The sequence below is a fragment of the Corvus moneduloides genome, chromosome 4 (assembly GCF_009650955.1).
Source record: "Corvus moneduloides isolate bCorMon1 chromosome 4, bCorMon1.pri, whole genome shotgun sequence".
Lineage (NCBI taxonomy): Eukaryota > Metazoa > Chordata > Aves > Passeriformes > Corvidae > Corvus > Corvus moneduloides.
This window is the reverse complement of record NC_045479.1, coordinates 9,573,224-9,589,791: the sequence shown is the minus strand read 5'-3', so window position 1 is coordinate 9,589,791 and position 16,568 is coordinate 9,573,224. Positions and strand designations below refer to the sequence as shown.

General features: G+C 45.4%; 1 long non-coding RNA gene across 1 annotated transcript; it reads left to right on the top strand.

The window, feature by feature from the left end:
- The first annotated feature begins 1,450 nt into the window (after positions 1-1,450).
- On the top strand, positions 1,451-3,154 carry LOC116443542. The gene is made up of 2 exons (XR_004239958.1): positions 1,451-2,050; positions 2,880-3,154. It is a non-coding gene; the product is annotated as an uncharacterized LOC116443542 (long non-coding RNA).
- Positions 3,155-16,568: the final 13,414 nt, after the last annotated feature.

Below are 16,568 nucleotides of genomic sequence, written 5' to 3'. Positions count from 1 at the left end.
TAACATTTTGTACCTCATTAAAAAAAATAACAACAACAGCCAACTCGCTCATGAAATAAAACGTCTTTCTTTTCCTCCTCCTCTTGTTTTACAAATATTCATTTATTCATTATGCTTCCTGTAAAAGTGCCTGCACACATACACATTTACACTGGATTTTTCTGCTGAACAAATGATGTGTTAGGATGTCTTGTATTATTTTTATGAATTTAGTTTGGCTTACATCAAGCTACTGTGAAAGATCCCCCATCTCAAGGTCTCTGTGGCAAGGGATATCTGGGTTATTGATGGTTTGGATTATTTCAGTTTGGGGGTGCTTCTCTTAAAAAAAAGCTGCAGAAACCCATTGCTTCTATGTTCTCTCATATTGAGTACCTTAAAGCTGAGAGACTGCTAAGTCACTCTGGAAAATATTGGCCTGGAAGACTTCACCCATCTGTGCAAATACACCACAATCCAATTAAACTGGCAGACTTCGCAATTATTTGCAGATTTCCACAATCTGGCAGCAGCAAGCAGATACAGCCTGTGTTGCGTAAGCGAGTTGTCGCAAGCCTGTGTGCCCCTGACAGAGCTCCCCAAAATCCTGGAGGAGAAGTGGGCAGCATGGAGTGTCCTGCAGATGGGCACACACCAAAGGGATGGGCTCCAGTGCCAAAAGCAGCCCCTAGCTGAGCTCCTGGCCCCAGCAGGGCAGGGTTGAACAATTCAATTTGCTGCACCATCCCCTCCAGAACTACAATATCACAAAGCCAATTTAAGAGGCTTCCATCCTTTGCCACTTATTCTCACCTCAGCTTTAAACAAGGCCTTTAAAATGAAACTGAAAAGTAAGAAAAGAAATTAACAAAAATAAAAGGATTGTGAGGGAGGAATAATCCAGATAATTTTGCAGCACTGCTACAAACTGTTGCACTTTCACTGCTGAGGAAGAGGGAGGTCAAAAAGTGGCCTTTTCTGAGGCAGGAAAGAAGATGCTAAACTCAGTAGTAACCACAGGACTATTTCCCCAACCTGTGTCAGCACACAGCCATGCTAATGTTTGTGACAGCAGAGGGAATGAGGGTTTGGAGAAGAGGGAAGGTGAGCTGGATGATTTCTGTGACAGTGTCCCATCAGAGTGTTTGTAGGGGATGGGATTCCCTCTGCCAGACAGATTGAGATACTCAAAGGCTCAGAAGTACTTGAAGTACTTTGAGTACTCAAAGATACTTTCAATTCAAAGAAGCAGTGTGTTTGTCCCTAACAGCTGATATGAAACTAATCACGTTAGTCCAAACTTCAGGCTAACTTCTTAAAATCTAGGCCTAGACTCTTACAAAAAGCCCACCAAAATAAAACTCTTAAGATCTGCTTCAAAGTTGCTTTTTTTCCACCATCACCATTTCCAGCTGCACGTTTTCACCCTGGTTTCACCTTCTCCCTCAGTGGAGTGGATGCCTGTCTTCGGCAAGGTTTTAGCTAGGCCTGGGAAGTGCCTTGGGTTAAACTAGCAATAAAGGAGGGACAGAGTGGGGATGTGTTTAATATTCAGTGTAGCTCCCAGGTCTGGTTCACACCACAACCCCACCGACAGCAGTGTTGGCAGGGCCCACGGGTCAGTAGGTGGTAGGCACTGAACTTTGGCCACAGGTGCTCAGCCACGGAGGGGATTCCCAGTCCTCGGCTGGTCCCTGCCAGCTGGTATTTCCATGCAACGTGAGGGGGAGATCCCCCAAAGCAAATGAGATGTTTTCACAAGCTGTGAGGTCGCTGGATCACACTGCCCTCCACAATGTGAGTGGACGTGTGAGGAGCTGAAGCAGCACTTTGAGCAAGTAGGTGAGAAATAGCAAAGGCTGAGGTGGGAAGCTCTGGCCTAAGACCTGCTGCTCTCAAGACCTGCTCTAGTCACCACCCGTGCCTGCTGCAGGCTCTTCTGGAAACCATGGAACTGCAAGGAGGACCCAGCTCTGCACAAGCCCCAAAACCCGCAGGAGGAGGGGATGAGGGAAGTGAAACCTCGTTAAATTGTGGTTCTCAGCCTGTTTGGGAGACCCATCTCGGTTGGGTGAGTCAGCACCATTTCAGCAGCCTGTCCTCTTAAGACCTGCAGCCATGAAGAGGCCCAAACTCTTCCTTTCCAGAAACAAGGAATCAATCCCTTCAAAGCACGGCTGTGTGCGGAGCACAGAGCTCATCCAGCACCCCCATTTCAGATCCCACCTGCACCCCAACCAACAAGCTCTCCCAGGTCACCCAGCCTGGGGCTTCCTCCTTGTCTTTTGGGGTTGTTTCATGTTCAGGGCCTGAAACATAGGTCTTTTTAAAATGAATATATATGTTATTAATTCTCTCTGTTTCTTTTGTTCTCATATTTACGCAAAATGAAAATATTTCATCAGAGAGACTCTAAGATAAACAGTTCAATAGTCTTCTCTGAACATCCATTTAAAAATGGATTCAAGCAGGATGATTGCCTAGCCATGTGGTGTAGGCATCTTCATAGAAATAAGGGAGAAAATGGGTGAAAAAGCAGCAAAGTTAAAAGAAATAGTTCCCAGAGCATTGTTCTCTACACAGCTAAGGCTTTTAATCTTAAGGCTGGGATTTGTCTTCATCACTGCTGATACATCCCTCTTTCTCCTTATTCCCATAGAGTATCTTCTTGCCAGCTCCTGCATCACTTTGTGGGAAACTGAGCTCTTCTGGCAAGCAGAAGATCTCCTAGTTTGTCAGTTTACAAGTCCATGGCAGTGAAATAGCATTGGCTCATCATTTCTGGGGCAGTTTCCAGTGGTCTGTGAAAATCACAGCAATCACAGAGGACTGGGTACAAGTTACCTCATTTTAGCTGCCTAAAATGGGATTCCTCATCTAAACTACTCATTTTCCCACAGGATGGAGCACCATCAGAAGACAAGCACCATCAGAAGACAAGTCATCCCTCTTCTCTGGGACACCAGCTGGGATAGGTGAATCACCCTCTGGAGGTGCCCGTGTCTGTTCGTGGGCTTTGGAGAGTACCTACATGTCGAGATCAGACTGGATGTGAACTTCCAGTCAGCCAAATCTAAGCGAGTCTTGCCCACAGTGCTGGCATCTCCCCGAGGTTTCCATTTGCAGCAGCACTGTAACAGATGCTGAGAATACATTAAATGCTTTCCTAATGTCACATTCCCATGTCTGCAATCATGGTAATTGCCTCAGTGGAGTTTTGCAATTGCAAACGAGCAGGAAGCCATCTGCAAAGGAATCTGTCTATTAAGACATGGCCCCTACTCTGGAAGTGCTTGAAAAGCCCCAGCACATTTCTTGGACTAAAGATAAAAAATAAAAAAATTAATTTAAAAAAAAGGTCATACTCCTGCAGCAATATGGAAGGTATCCAGAATGCACTCCAGTGATCCAAGGAATAGACTGACTTTTGCTTTAGGACTGTGCTAATTAAATACTGCTAACTACATCTGAATAGAATTAAGTCTAATTTAAGGCCCTTTCTAAGCTCCAGGGCAATGTAGGCTGGTCCTAAAAAAAGAAATTACCGACTGCTGACAACAGGTGTCAGCAACAGGAGCGGCTGAACCAGGGCTGAATGTGAATTAGCCGCAAGTGTAGACAAGGACAAGCTAAGTTCAGCAGTGTTGCTGCAGCCACGATGAGACCTGGCTGGAAGCAGGGATAAACCTGGGGAGCAGAGCAGGTACGAACCAGAACAGTCACAGTGCAGCTGCCTTCGTCAGTGTGTGCAGATAATCAGTGCTGATCTAATTTTCTGTGGCGTAGATAAGGTTTGTTTTAGCACCACACATGCCAAAAACACCTTAGGTTCCCATAGGAATTCTTGGGTGGCAGCCAAGGGGAGTATTTTGCAATGAGTACTGTGCTCCCTTTCTCTTACTTCTCCCCCCCCGCCCTTCAGTCCACAGGAATTCCCCCAAAGAGGGATCAGGTGTTTTACTTCTCTTTTCCATGTGCATCCATATAAAATCGAGCAGGAAAGGTACTACAAAGCCTTGGACAAACCAGGGCAGCAGAGCACCATTGGCCCCACCAGTCCTTTGCTGGCAGCTCTTTTGCTACCATTTCCTGCTGGCTCCTACACTGTCTTTCTCATCGTATTTCTTTAGCAACATCCCGTGTCTCTTCTTCTCCCCCCCTTGCTCTTTTGCTTTTAAATATATATTTAAGATGGGCTTTTTTTTCCCTGCCCTTTCTCTGTAATTTATCCCATATGTGTCTATGACTCTTCCAATAAAAAGCTTTTGCCCAAGTCTGTCTTTGTAGCCAGTTTTTCCTGTTTTGGCTTTATTTTTAATATTTTTTGCTGTCATGCTCTTTTTCTCCACTGCTTTCAAACCCAGGCCTGTTTAACCCTTTCAGCCTTCCTGACCTCCACAAGCACAAACATCAGTTCCATCTCCATATACTGTCATTCCCTCTCCATCAAGGAAGCAAGAAAAACAGGTTTGTGGCTGGTATTTGTTAACAGAACAAAAACAGCAGGTTAAAATTCCTCTGGGCTTGTTTTTGACTTGGTAAAAAGACGGGGTAAGGGCAGGACTGAGAGCTGAGGATGCACACCCAGGCTCCCACCTGAGCTGAGTGGGACACCTGCTCTTCCACAGGTATGGGGAGGGGAAAGGCAGCAAATCCAGACTCCGTGAAAGGAAGGGCAGTTTCAGCCATTTCAAAAGAGTCACACCCACCCCAAATTAACACCCCTGTTTTCGTTTGCCTTCCTACCTCCTATTAGAGTATTTATCTTCCAAGACACATTACAAAATGAAAGCTTTGCCAGGGGTTAAGGGTGTTGGACCAAGCTCACAGGCTTTCCCCAGTTGTAAGTATTCGGCACTTCCACCTCGGTTAGATTTCCTGCAAAGAAAGAAAAGACAATTTCTGCTCCGGATTTGTGACAAGGCTGCACAGTGGATCCACACTTGTGCTCAGAATAAAAGCCTTTAATACTGTATCAAGAAAAACAATTGTGTATATGCCCAGCTTTCCACTGTAGCAAAGTAGACTTACTGTGTTTGAAGGATGCGTGGGCTAAACACTGCCTTCAGAAAGCTTAAAAGATTAAATGAGAATTGCTGACAGTGGGCAGGAATTGGGACAGTCATTGGTGTCATTGTGGAACTGCTGCAGCCATTTTTGGGACATCCCACCTCAGGAAGGCTTAACTACTGGACCTTTTCCATCTCCCCTTTTAGGAGCTGGGGGTATCTAAGTAAGGAGCATCAGAAAGATCCACTGAGGGAACCAGGCTGTTGCTACAAGACCACTAGATCCTCCTGCTTTCCAATAGCATTTGCCAGGATATGCAGATGAAAAGCCCTCATTTGGAAATGATGAGTCTGAACTCATTTGGGTCTGAAGTCATGCAAATTGACCAAATGTGTTTGTTGACTGTAAGTCTAACAGCAGAAAACTTTTCTGAGGGAAGTCGAGCCCCTTGGACCTGAGAGATTGCCTTCCATGCCATATTTTACTCTAGATTGTTGCTTTTTTGTCGGTTTTGTTGGTTTTTAGAAGAAATAACAGCACCTCAGATAAATGAGGGTGATTATCAGAGGGAATTCCACTGGAAACATGTACCTTTGGGAACTGGGAAAAACTGCTCACCTTTGTTTATTCTCAACTGCTGCCTTGACAGCTCTTTGCTTTGTCCTGCAAGAGAAAGTGGCCAAGACATTCATGATTTTATTGGCATCTATCATAGATGTCCTCAATCAATCCTCTTCAGGCTGAAGAATTAGGGAAGGTTCCAAGAAAAAGCCCAATTAATGCTTGCATATTGGCAAGCCATTCCATACTTTGGATCACATTTGTCATCTTCTGAATGTTTCCCATTTCCACAAGTCTTTTCCAAGCTGAGAAGAGCAGAACTGCTCGTGGAGGTAGGCATACCACAGATTTGCATAGGGGCAGGGTGAAGAGTTCTGATTTCTGACAAGATTTCATTTCTAAAATGAGTCAAGGTCTTTGACCCCTGCTGACCCCTGTTCCTGCATTACAGCCCACGACTGTTCCTCCATGACAGCCGTGAGCACTCAGCCCATTGTTTCCATGGGAGGCTTTTTCCCATATGCATCACTCTGTGTTTATCCACAGTGACACTAATAATGTATCCATGCTGCCTGTTCCCACTGAGCTGCTCTTCAGCTCGTTCATATGCTGTTGTTCAGAGCCCAGTGCTCCTGCACAGCTCCCTGTCCCTCTTGCCACAGAGCAAGCTGCAGCTTCAAGGGCTGGCTGTCATCCAGGTACCAAGCCAGAGGCAAGGAGGCAGCATGCCCACCCCAGGGGTAACAGTGGGGGCGACTATCAGGTACAGACAGAACCTTGGGCTCAGCGCCCCCCCCTTACCTGACCCTCTACACCCATCCCTGCTCTTCACAGCCCAGCCAGAATGAACCCCTTCTGACCAAAGCCTGTAAAGGCAACTGGCTGCTCTTGGACTTCTCTCTCTGACAGATGCTCTCAGAAACAAATGGCCATGGTTACAAACATCACATTTCCAGCTTTATCCCATTACTCTGCCTACTTGAGTCACCAATTTACTTGAATGGTTTTTATTACACACTAGTAACTTTTCTTGCGATTTGCACCTCTTGTTGTCTCTTTGGGTCAAATGGAAAATCCATGAAAATCAGACTGACCAGCTCCTGGTAGGGTCCTACAACCCCTGCTCAGCACTGCTCAGCTACTGCTGTATCCTTCAGCACAGCCCAGGATCAGTGCTTCCATTGGAAAGATGGAGCTGTTTTTCTTTCCCCTGCTCTGGAGCATTGGGGCTGGGGGATATCTCTGGCCACATTTAGATATCCAGGCTTGTATAGAGAAACCAGAGTTACCAGACACATGGCAAATCCAATAAGTTAAAAAAGGCTTTTCATGGCTAGGCATGCCAAAAAGAGATGCTAAGATAGGACATGAAGTATTTGGGGTGTTTTTAATTTGTGTCGTAGGCACATGCTTGATTTATGTGTAGAGTGACTACTCAGTTAATTTTACAGCACACATAAATGGGAACTACTTGGTACAAGATCCATTTTTCTGTGAATGAAACATGACTAATGAAAGAAAAGCCATATGTTGTAAGATATTTCATCTGTATCATTTCAAAGTGAATCTGATAAAAGCCAAACAGGACACAAATCTTTATTAAATTAAATCACCCCCACCAATCCCTCCCCCCATACTCATGAAGTCATTAAAGTGATTTGGTGGGTAAATGTAAGCTTGGAAAATCAGTTTATTGATAAACTGCAGGATTAAAAAAAAAAAAAAGCAGTGGCAAGGAGTAGTAGCACATTTTAAAAGTTACTGTGATACCAAATGCAAGGCCAGGGTAGAAATGTGTGTTGGTTAAATTATCCTGCAGATTTCAAAATATTTCAGACCATGTCAGCAAGGAAGCAGAAGAGTTCAGAGTTAAGTTCCCAGGGAGGGCACACAAACAATGACTCAAAAAGGAAGCTTGGGAAATGTGGGGAAATGCTCAGTAATTACTTTTTCATTTGTTTTGCTTCATTTAAAACAATTCAACAAGGGAACACAAAACACAAAAATTAGAGCAAACAACAGAAAATTAGCTTAGCCCAGACTATGCTGATTATTTATGAACACCTACTACCTCTGCAAAATAAAACCAACGGATTTCGTGCAGACACATGGAATTTCTCTGGTGAAACACAGGATGATGCACCTTAAAAACTAGGAGCAAAAGGAAGAGGAAATAATGGGGCTTTTTAAGTGGTAGCCTGACATATTAAAATCAAGGAATTTTCACTTCACAGGGAGATGGATGGAGAACTGCAGATTAGAAGGAGATGCAAGCCGAGGTTCTCCTTCAACTTCTCTGGATAAATTCCTCCAGCCCAAGGCCTACATTTCTTTATATAAAGCAAGTGTTTTGGCATGAGAGAAGGAGCAGAGCCCTGCAGAAGTTGTCCCAGGTAGTAGATGTCAATCCAAACTGTGAGGAACAGGAAGGAAAAGACTGGGAGGAAAATGAAGACCACCAAGAAAAAGTTTCCCACATAAAGGTGGGGTGGGGGCAAGCAACCGCCCTCCACATCAGGAACTTTATGGTGCACAGGTACCATTATAAAACCAGAGGTGCTGTGGAAGTGACAGCTCAAAATGTGAAAAAAAGGGATTTTATGAAACAGAGGAAAGAGGTTACAGGGAGCAGTGCAGTCTGTATTCCTGAAGCACCAGGCAAGAATTGGCCCAGCCAACTCTTCCCTTCTGTGGGGCTGAGGGTCAGACCAGTGGCAAAGTTCAAACCAGTCTTAGGACACAGCTCTTGGCAGAAATGCTCTCGGAACAGTGCAGGTTAAAAGTTGATAGTGGTTTCCTTGCTTCAGCCAAGCCAGGGAACCAAATGAAAATACCTTTTCAAATTTATTTTCTACCTCCCTCCCCATTTCTCCCCAAACAGTAGCAGGAGGATCTTGCCACCCACATTTGCACTGTCCTTAGGAATGCGTGTGCTTATTTTAGGACAATTTGGAAACCCTTGGGAACATTCCTAATTAATAAACATACTTTCTATTTTCTTTTCCTGTATTCCCCTGTGGATTTCCATCATCTTCCTTTGCCAGCTATTCTGTACAGAGCCATTCATGATCCAAAAGCAAGTCAATCCCTGGAACTCTGGGAATCCTAACCTGGTATTACCATTCAAGGGGGGAATTATTCTTTAGACCTCAAAAGCACTTGCCTCTCCAATCAGCTCTAGACCTGCTGTAACAATCCAGCTGTTTTGCCTGGAAGGCAGAAATAGGAGAACCTCAAAAGATTCTGCCCAGAAAACTCTCCAATCTGTTGTCTGTAAAAGGGACAAGGACAAGGAGGAACAAGTTCACATGAGTCTCTGGCTGTTTACTAAAAATACTGCCAACATGATGCTTCTGATAATTTTCTTTGCGGTACTGGTTCAGAAAGAGGAAGTACAGATGGGTGAGGAGATAAAAAAAGACTTTGTTTTTCTTCTCCTCGTGACATGTTGTGTAACTACAACCCTGGAGAGAGCTGCCAGAGAGGAGAAGCAACAGGGTCAGCTCTGCTTTGCCCAGGTGGGTATCCAGGGAGAAAGCAATGCTGCTCACCTCAATATCCCTCCCACCTGCCATCCTCTCTGAGTCTAGGACAAAGTTAAAATTTATTTTTCTGTCCCTGGATTGCACCCCACCTAGTCAGTTAACAGACTACACTCACTCAGTAGTCTCTTGTCAGATATCAAAACTGTTTTGTCCACTATGGTCTTGTGCTGAATGTAAATTTAAAAGATAGGGCTTCACTGCATAAGTAGCTCAGATGATCTGATTTTGTTTTGCTTGAGAGTTAAAGTTTATACTTTCCCCCCCCAAAAGTCAGAAGGCTTTATCATTTTGAGGTATTCAAACCAAAGAGGATGAGGCCCTGTGCAACCTGCTTGAGCTGACCCTGCTCTGATATCATCTGCTGGGACCAGATGGTCTCCCTCTGTAAGCAAAGAGCAGGTTCAGGACCACCTGATGAAATTGGACAGGCACAAGTCTATGGGGCCTGATGACATGCATCCCAGGATCCCCAGGGAGCTGGCTATGTTGGATCCAAGTCACTCTCCGCCACATTTGAAAAGACATGGCAGTCAGGCAAAGTCTCTAGTGAACGGAGTTCTTCCTCCAGAGGGTGGTGGGGCACTGAGCAGGCTCCCAAGGGAATGGTCACAGCAGTGGGCCTGTCTGAGTTCAAGAAGTGTTTGGACAATGCTCTCGGGGACAGCGTGGGATTGTTGGTGTGTCGTGTGCAGGGCCAGGAGTTGGACTCGATGATCCTGCTGGGTCCCGTCCAGCTTGACATATTCTGTTGATTCTATGAATGAAAGAGGGGAAACACCACTCCTATTTTCAGAGATGGCAGAAAGGAAGACCTGGGGAACTACAGAGTCTCACCTCTGTGCCTGGGAAGGTCATGGAGCAGATCCACAGTAAGGGCAAACTGTGCCTGACCAGTCTGGTGGCCCTCTGTGAGGGAGTGACTGCAATGCTCAACAAGGGAAGACCAGCTGGTGTCACCTAAGCAGACTCTCCTTAGGCGTAAGGCTTACTAAGGCCTCTGACATGGTCCCGCATGATATCCCGATCCCCAAACTGGAGAGGCATGGATTTGAAGGATAGACATTCAGTGGATAAGGAATTGGCTGGATGGGCTCAGCCAGAGAGCTGTGGTCAAGGGCTCTGTGTCCAGGTGGAGGCTGGTGACAAGTGGTGGCTCTCAGGGCTCTGGCTCAAGACCGGGGCTCTTCAATATTTGCATCAATGGCACAGACAGTGCAAGTGCACCCTCAGCTTCTGACTGGGCTGCTTCCCCTCTCCTCAAAGGTATAAGCAAAAAATACCCCAACAACCAAAAATAACAACAATGGCAACAAAAAAATCCCAACATCTAAACACCAAAGAGACTTATTGAAGGAGTTTAAGCAAGTGGTGTCTGGTAGGTCGTTTGGAATTCATACAAGAAAGCTGTTAAACTGTGCAATGCACTCAGGGTTTGTGTGGATTTTAGGCCTTTCTAATGATGTTGTCAGGGTAAATGTGCTGTGCCACCCACACATCTCTGCTATATTTATCCTGAAAACACTCCTGGGAGGCAGGGCAGTCCTGTTTACCCATTAACTCACAGGGAACAGAAACTCAGATGTCCAAGTGACTTGTCCAGGATGACCCAGTGACTCTCCAGATCTAATGCTCATGTAACTATGCCTTCCTTCCTCTTGCCTACGCAAGAGATTTGTGCCTGTCCTGTCCACTGCACTAGGGCAACTTTGGAAGGCAGACAAGCAGAGAGGCCCCCGTCATGTAACCCTCCAAGCAATGGGACCTCTGTGACTCTGCCAGTGGAAATTCCCAGTATGGATACTGACTCCATATCAATCAGTTCATACAGAACCCTATGCCAACCCTGTTGTCTCCCTTCAGGTTTTAGGCTCCTGTTCTACTAGTAGGTGATAACAGGGGCAAAGTACAGCACTGTGTGTGACTGAGGCACTCACCAGGGTAAGGCCTGAACAGAGATGACTGGTCTGAGAACTTGTGCCTTGCCAGAAGGTTCTTCTGGGCTTGCATTTATTATTATTATTGGGGTTGCTATTCCTATGGGATCCCCAGGGGACTGACAGGATCATGAAATAGGAGATATAAGGCAAGTGCCATGCAAAGGATTTCTGGAGGAAACATCAGTGGGCCTGAGGAGGGCTCGGAAACGGGTGGTCAGTCCCTCCCTCAGTTAATCCCCTACTCTCCATGAGGTCAGGATCTGTCCATGAGAGACTTCCTTTCATGGTGGAAGCTGCACTTTGGTGCATAAGCAAGACTCTGGGATCATCTCTTGGTCAAACTGATGCTTCAGCAGCCCCACAACATCCCCGAACCCAGCCCTGAGCACTTTGGTCCCATGGCTTGCCCTGCTTTTGCACCTCGCTATGGGGGAGGGAGAGGAGAATACTGGCAGTGAAACAAGGGCAGGGAGTCCTCCATCAACTGAGTCCAGTGATTGCAAGGTGGCTCACTCTGCTTAGGAAGCTCTCAGGCATCACCATTGAAATGATCCACCCTCGGGAGAGGAGCTGAGGAAGGCAAGAAAAGCTCAGTGGAGGCACGGATTGGGTTGTCATACACATGGCCTGAAGGTCTGAGTGCCCTGGGGAGCTCTCAAGGCTTTCTGTGTGACAAGTGGAGGCACAGCATCATCAGTATTTGTGTGATCCTTCTGTGAATCCTGAGGCCACAGGTGTGCTCGTGGAAACTGAGCTGCAGTCAGCTCCCAATGCAGACTGTTCTCAATACAGGACAGAGAAGGGATGGGTCAGCAAAGGAGGATTTTTTCAACAACAGAAATATTTGTAGTTTGACAGGCTTGTAGTAAACTTAAGTTATCAAGCAGGTCATGGCTCAGATCCTGAAACTTTACAGCAGCAGCTACTAAAAAGTAATGGTGGGGATTCCCCTAGGATGCTAAACTGGAGCTATAATTAGTCCATTTAGATATTATCTTCCTAACAGACAAAATTGCTCAGCTCCACAATGCCCGCTGCTTCTGCTGGTTCTGGAAGTTCCCCCACATATTTATTTACACTAAAGGAAAGATCTGAACTCTGTTTTCTTTGCTGCAGCAAAAATCCCCCTTACGTCATGGGATCCCTTCCCCAAGTACCCCAAGTAGCTCAGGATTAGCCTTGCAGACCCTGGGAATGAGAAGATACCTAGTTATTTACAGTGTTCTCCTCTTACCTTCCCCCTCTGCTTCCATCCCTCAGGGAGTTGCTCCCTTTTGGGTGATGAGTTGTAAACAATACAATACATATTACAAATTGTGTGTGCAGAGAGGATGGGTAATTGTTTTGAAAATAAAAACTACTACATAACCACTCCCTTCATGGGTACCAAGAATTCCCTTCAACTCCCAGACAAGCTGCTAGTTACTGCATTTACACATAACACGGATGGACCAGACCTTCCTCCAAGCTCCTTTGCCATCCCACTCTCAGTGAAACTGGGTTAATCTGTTTCAGGACAGTTCTGAAAAATCTCATGCATGTAACAGCCTGAACTCACTTTCAAGCAAAATTCAGTTTGCATGGCGTTTAGGCATCATCCTGGCAGCTACACTCCCAACTTGTTATTCCATCTGCCAACAGAGAAATATAGACGTCCATTTTGATCTGATTTTCATATCAGATCAAGGAGCTTCAGTATCATTGTCTTGTAAAGTAAAAACGTCAAAATTATTTAAAGTGGTTGTTAATTAACACCTTGCATCCCCTCTAATCTCATCACAGTAACGTGAAAGGAGACTTTACCCCACCTCCCTGGATAGAAATGCAAGCTGAACTCATGCAGATTGCTTCAGGCCATTCTCACCCACCTTGCAGCCCTGTTCCACTGCAGGCAGCAGGGTCTGTATCTTCTTGGCAAGTTCACTCCTTTCAGAGTTGGGAAAATAGAAGGAAAGAAAGAAGCATCTTGTTTGATAGCTGATGACAAGGGAATTTGAATTCTTTTGTCTTGCTGTTGTCAAAACCAGGAGTGTTTGCAGAGACTTACTCTACAGGGTAAATCTTGAGCTCATTGCAGGATAGGAAGCCTAAAATTAATGCTTTTTCTTACATCCTTGTTACCCTTGTTGAGGGTGTAATTTTTTACTTTTGCAGGACAGAGGCAACCTGAGGTGAGAAAGCCAGGAAGAGAAGGGTATGGGCAGTCAAAAAAAATTGTAAAAAAATGATCAGGATATTCCCACCATGGAACAATTCCTGTGTAAAACAATTATGAAAGAGTTGAGATTTCAGGTCTCTGACAGACATTTGCAGTGGAGCTTTAAGACGAAGGGTATGCCCAGCTGGGCAGGGAAGGAACCTGTGGGCTGCTGCTTTGAGGAAGATGTTTTATTTTGAGGTTTCCTCTGTAGTAAGAGACAGAAAAAAAAAACAACCAGAGAGAAGTGGGCTCTCTCTTGACTCTCCCATGGCCTGGCTCATGTCTGTACCATCACTCTGGGTCTTGTTTTGGTTGCCCCTGACCTCTTGGTGAGGGTCACAAACCACAGGGGAAGTTTCTCCTCATTTGACATCTTCTGCCCCCTAACAAACACCTCCCGAGGAGCCTCCCAAGGTGTCTGCAGGAGTAGAAATGACTTACACCTTACCTGTGGATGGCAAGAGTAACTTCAAACCTCTTTTCTGACTTTATTTAGTCATCCGAATTGTCCAGCTAGATGTACAGCAATGGTATCATCTACATAGCTGGACACTTGTTAAAGACACTGGACTTACTGGACACTTGCTTGTTAAAGAGATGCCAAAGCTGCCAGCACCAAGGTGAGCCCGATTACCTATCCATGAGCAGCTCCAAATGTTTTCCAGCCTGAAGGAAAGGGACCAGGAAGGACTCACTGCTTAGACCACTTCCATTAACCTGGTTTATGCCAAAGCAATCCAAAGCTTTGTTCACAACTCTGACCAAACCTGAATTTCTTTGGTATTTGGAGAAAGCTACCACTGTTAAATCTACCTCAGCACTTGGTGTAAAACAGTAGACCTCTGAGCTAAACTCTGCTAAATGAATCTGGTTTTAAACACAGAGAGGTTGAGCCATTCTCACTGGTAAACTAGGAACTTGGTTTATAAATGCTAGGAAAGTTTGTATCATGGTGTTTCCAGGCTGACTGCAGTTATCATGTTTTCCTAAAATTTTCAGCCCTTAGATGGATGAGTGAACCAATTTTACCCACTTTTACAGTAGTGTAAATCAGTATTTACTACACTGGAAGGATATGAGGGTGGGTCCAGCACACAGGATCCCAGACATGACATTCAAAGGCTGGCACAGATTCCCCAGAGACATGACCTGTGCAATGAGGATGTCATTTCCACGCAGTAAAACTGTGTGTGAGAACTGCAGGTGACAATGGCACTTACAGATAATGCTGGGAAGGGTCATCCAAGAAGGTAAAATTCACAGCTACCCACTAGTGACACATCACATCTTGTGTCACACAGCTGGAGGCACCAGACATCCTCTGCCATGAGATCTTACAGTGTTTCCTTGCTGCTCTGGAAGGTAACTGAGGAGTCTGATTTAATGAAACACAGGAAAACCAAGTCAACTTGATTCTCCACAGCTTTGCATTGTAGGACTCTTCCACCTTTGTACGAAGCAGATGTAAAACAGCTTTTCCTTGTTATTAACTCTGGTTTGAATGTCTTTCCATGCACCAATTCCATTCCTTATGGGAAATGATTCAGCTCCAAGTTTGCCAACACTTACACTGCTTGTGGTTAATTTATAAGCACACGATTGGTTCCACTGAAATTCAAAAGACACTGGGGTAAAATTAAGAGCTCAAAATCAGGCCTTTCAGGATGATCTGCCAGTAGAGTGCTTGGAGTATCACAACAGTCCAGCCTGGATGCAACACCATCATTGTATGATTTTATCTCACATTCAGCATTGGAAGATGGGTATTTGGAGATGAATATACAAATGCACACCACCAGACTACCTGGTGACCATGGCTTCAATTTTAATGCATTTTTAGGATGTTCAGATAATACCATTTGGCATTTTTTTTCCCCTGATATTGCCTTTAGTTTCTCCAGAGTTTAAGACTCTGCATTTTTTTGTTGTCCATGCTATTTCTGCTTGTTATGCTTTTTAGTACACAGCCAGGCGCTCAAAGGAAATTGATGCAGGCTTGGATGTTCACTCCATTTTACCTCAGCTTTACACCACTGTCAGTCTATTACCTTCAGGTCAGTTTTCCTCCCTGACTTGCAAAACAGACTTGAGAGGCAAATCCTCTGTGCATACGTAAGGACAGATTCATTTAGCCACAAACTCCTAACACAAGTTAACATTTCCAAACAATCTCTCCGTGATTTAGGAGCCCATGTCCCACTTTCAGAAGGGATTTGGGTCCACATTTAAAGGGATTTAGGTAAGGATGCAACTAGGAGAAAAGGCTCTGTTTGAGCTCTTGAGGCTTGATATTTGATGGTCCAAAACATCTGTCAGTGAGCTCCACAGCCACAGCTGCCTTTGAACCAGGGGCAGAGGAACCAGCCTGCTCATTCAGGATGTTTAGTGGGATATAACTGAGCTGTTTAAAAGCTCCAAGACTGGTAAAATAGAGTAGGAAGGAGATCAAACATGACAGCCCACAGGGCAGAGCTGGGAGTGTTACAGGGGAAGCTCAGGTGAAGGTGATGATGATGGTATGGTGTGGATGGGTATGAAGGTCTGGCATGAGAAGAGCACCACAGCTGAGTTGTAGGACTGGGGATGCTTTGGAGATGTCAGCTGTGATGGCATGGCATAGAAAGGAGATGAGGAGCAGGATCCAGGTTTGTGGGAAGAGCCAAGGGACTGCTGTGCATAGTTCAGTGTTAGGACTGTGCCTGCACTGCAGCACAGACCCCTGGTGTGTCCCAGTCCCCAGACCTGCTAGAGGAGGCAGCAGCCCCTCCCGACCCAGGCATCCTTTGCCTGGATAGCAGGGTTCAGGAAATACCCACAGGCATTCCCAGGTCCTGCAGTGAAATGAAGGCAGGCTGCAGATTGGAGTTTGCCTTGTTTAACCAGCTCTGATGGCACAGTGAAATTCTTTCCTCCATATGAACTGAAATTCCTTCAAGGGGCAGAAAAGAGTGATTCAACCAGAGAATGTCTGAACAGAGCTGCAGACAGTGTTTTTGTCTGGGTATATTCCTTTGCTCAGGTGACAGTAATGCCACCATGGCCAGGGAAGCTAAGTGTCCCACCAGTCAGAGGAGCTCGAGAAAGCGCTCTGCCATTGTGTAAATGCCCTTTGCCAGCACACTGTGAGATACCCCTCATCAGATTTCATAATTAAAAATGAATTAGAAAAGCACCAGCTGTACACATCAGTCTGCAGTGAGGATTGAGGAGAGACATGTTCTGGTTAACACCCAAGGGGATGTTCTTCCCACTCCCATAGCAAAGTCATTCATGCAGGCGACTCCTGTTAGAATTAACAAGACTTAACTATTACAATGGCCTTTGCTTGCCACCTAT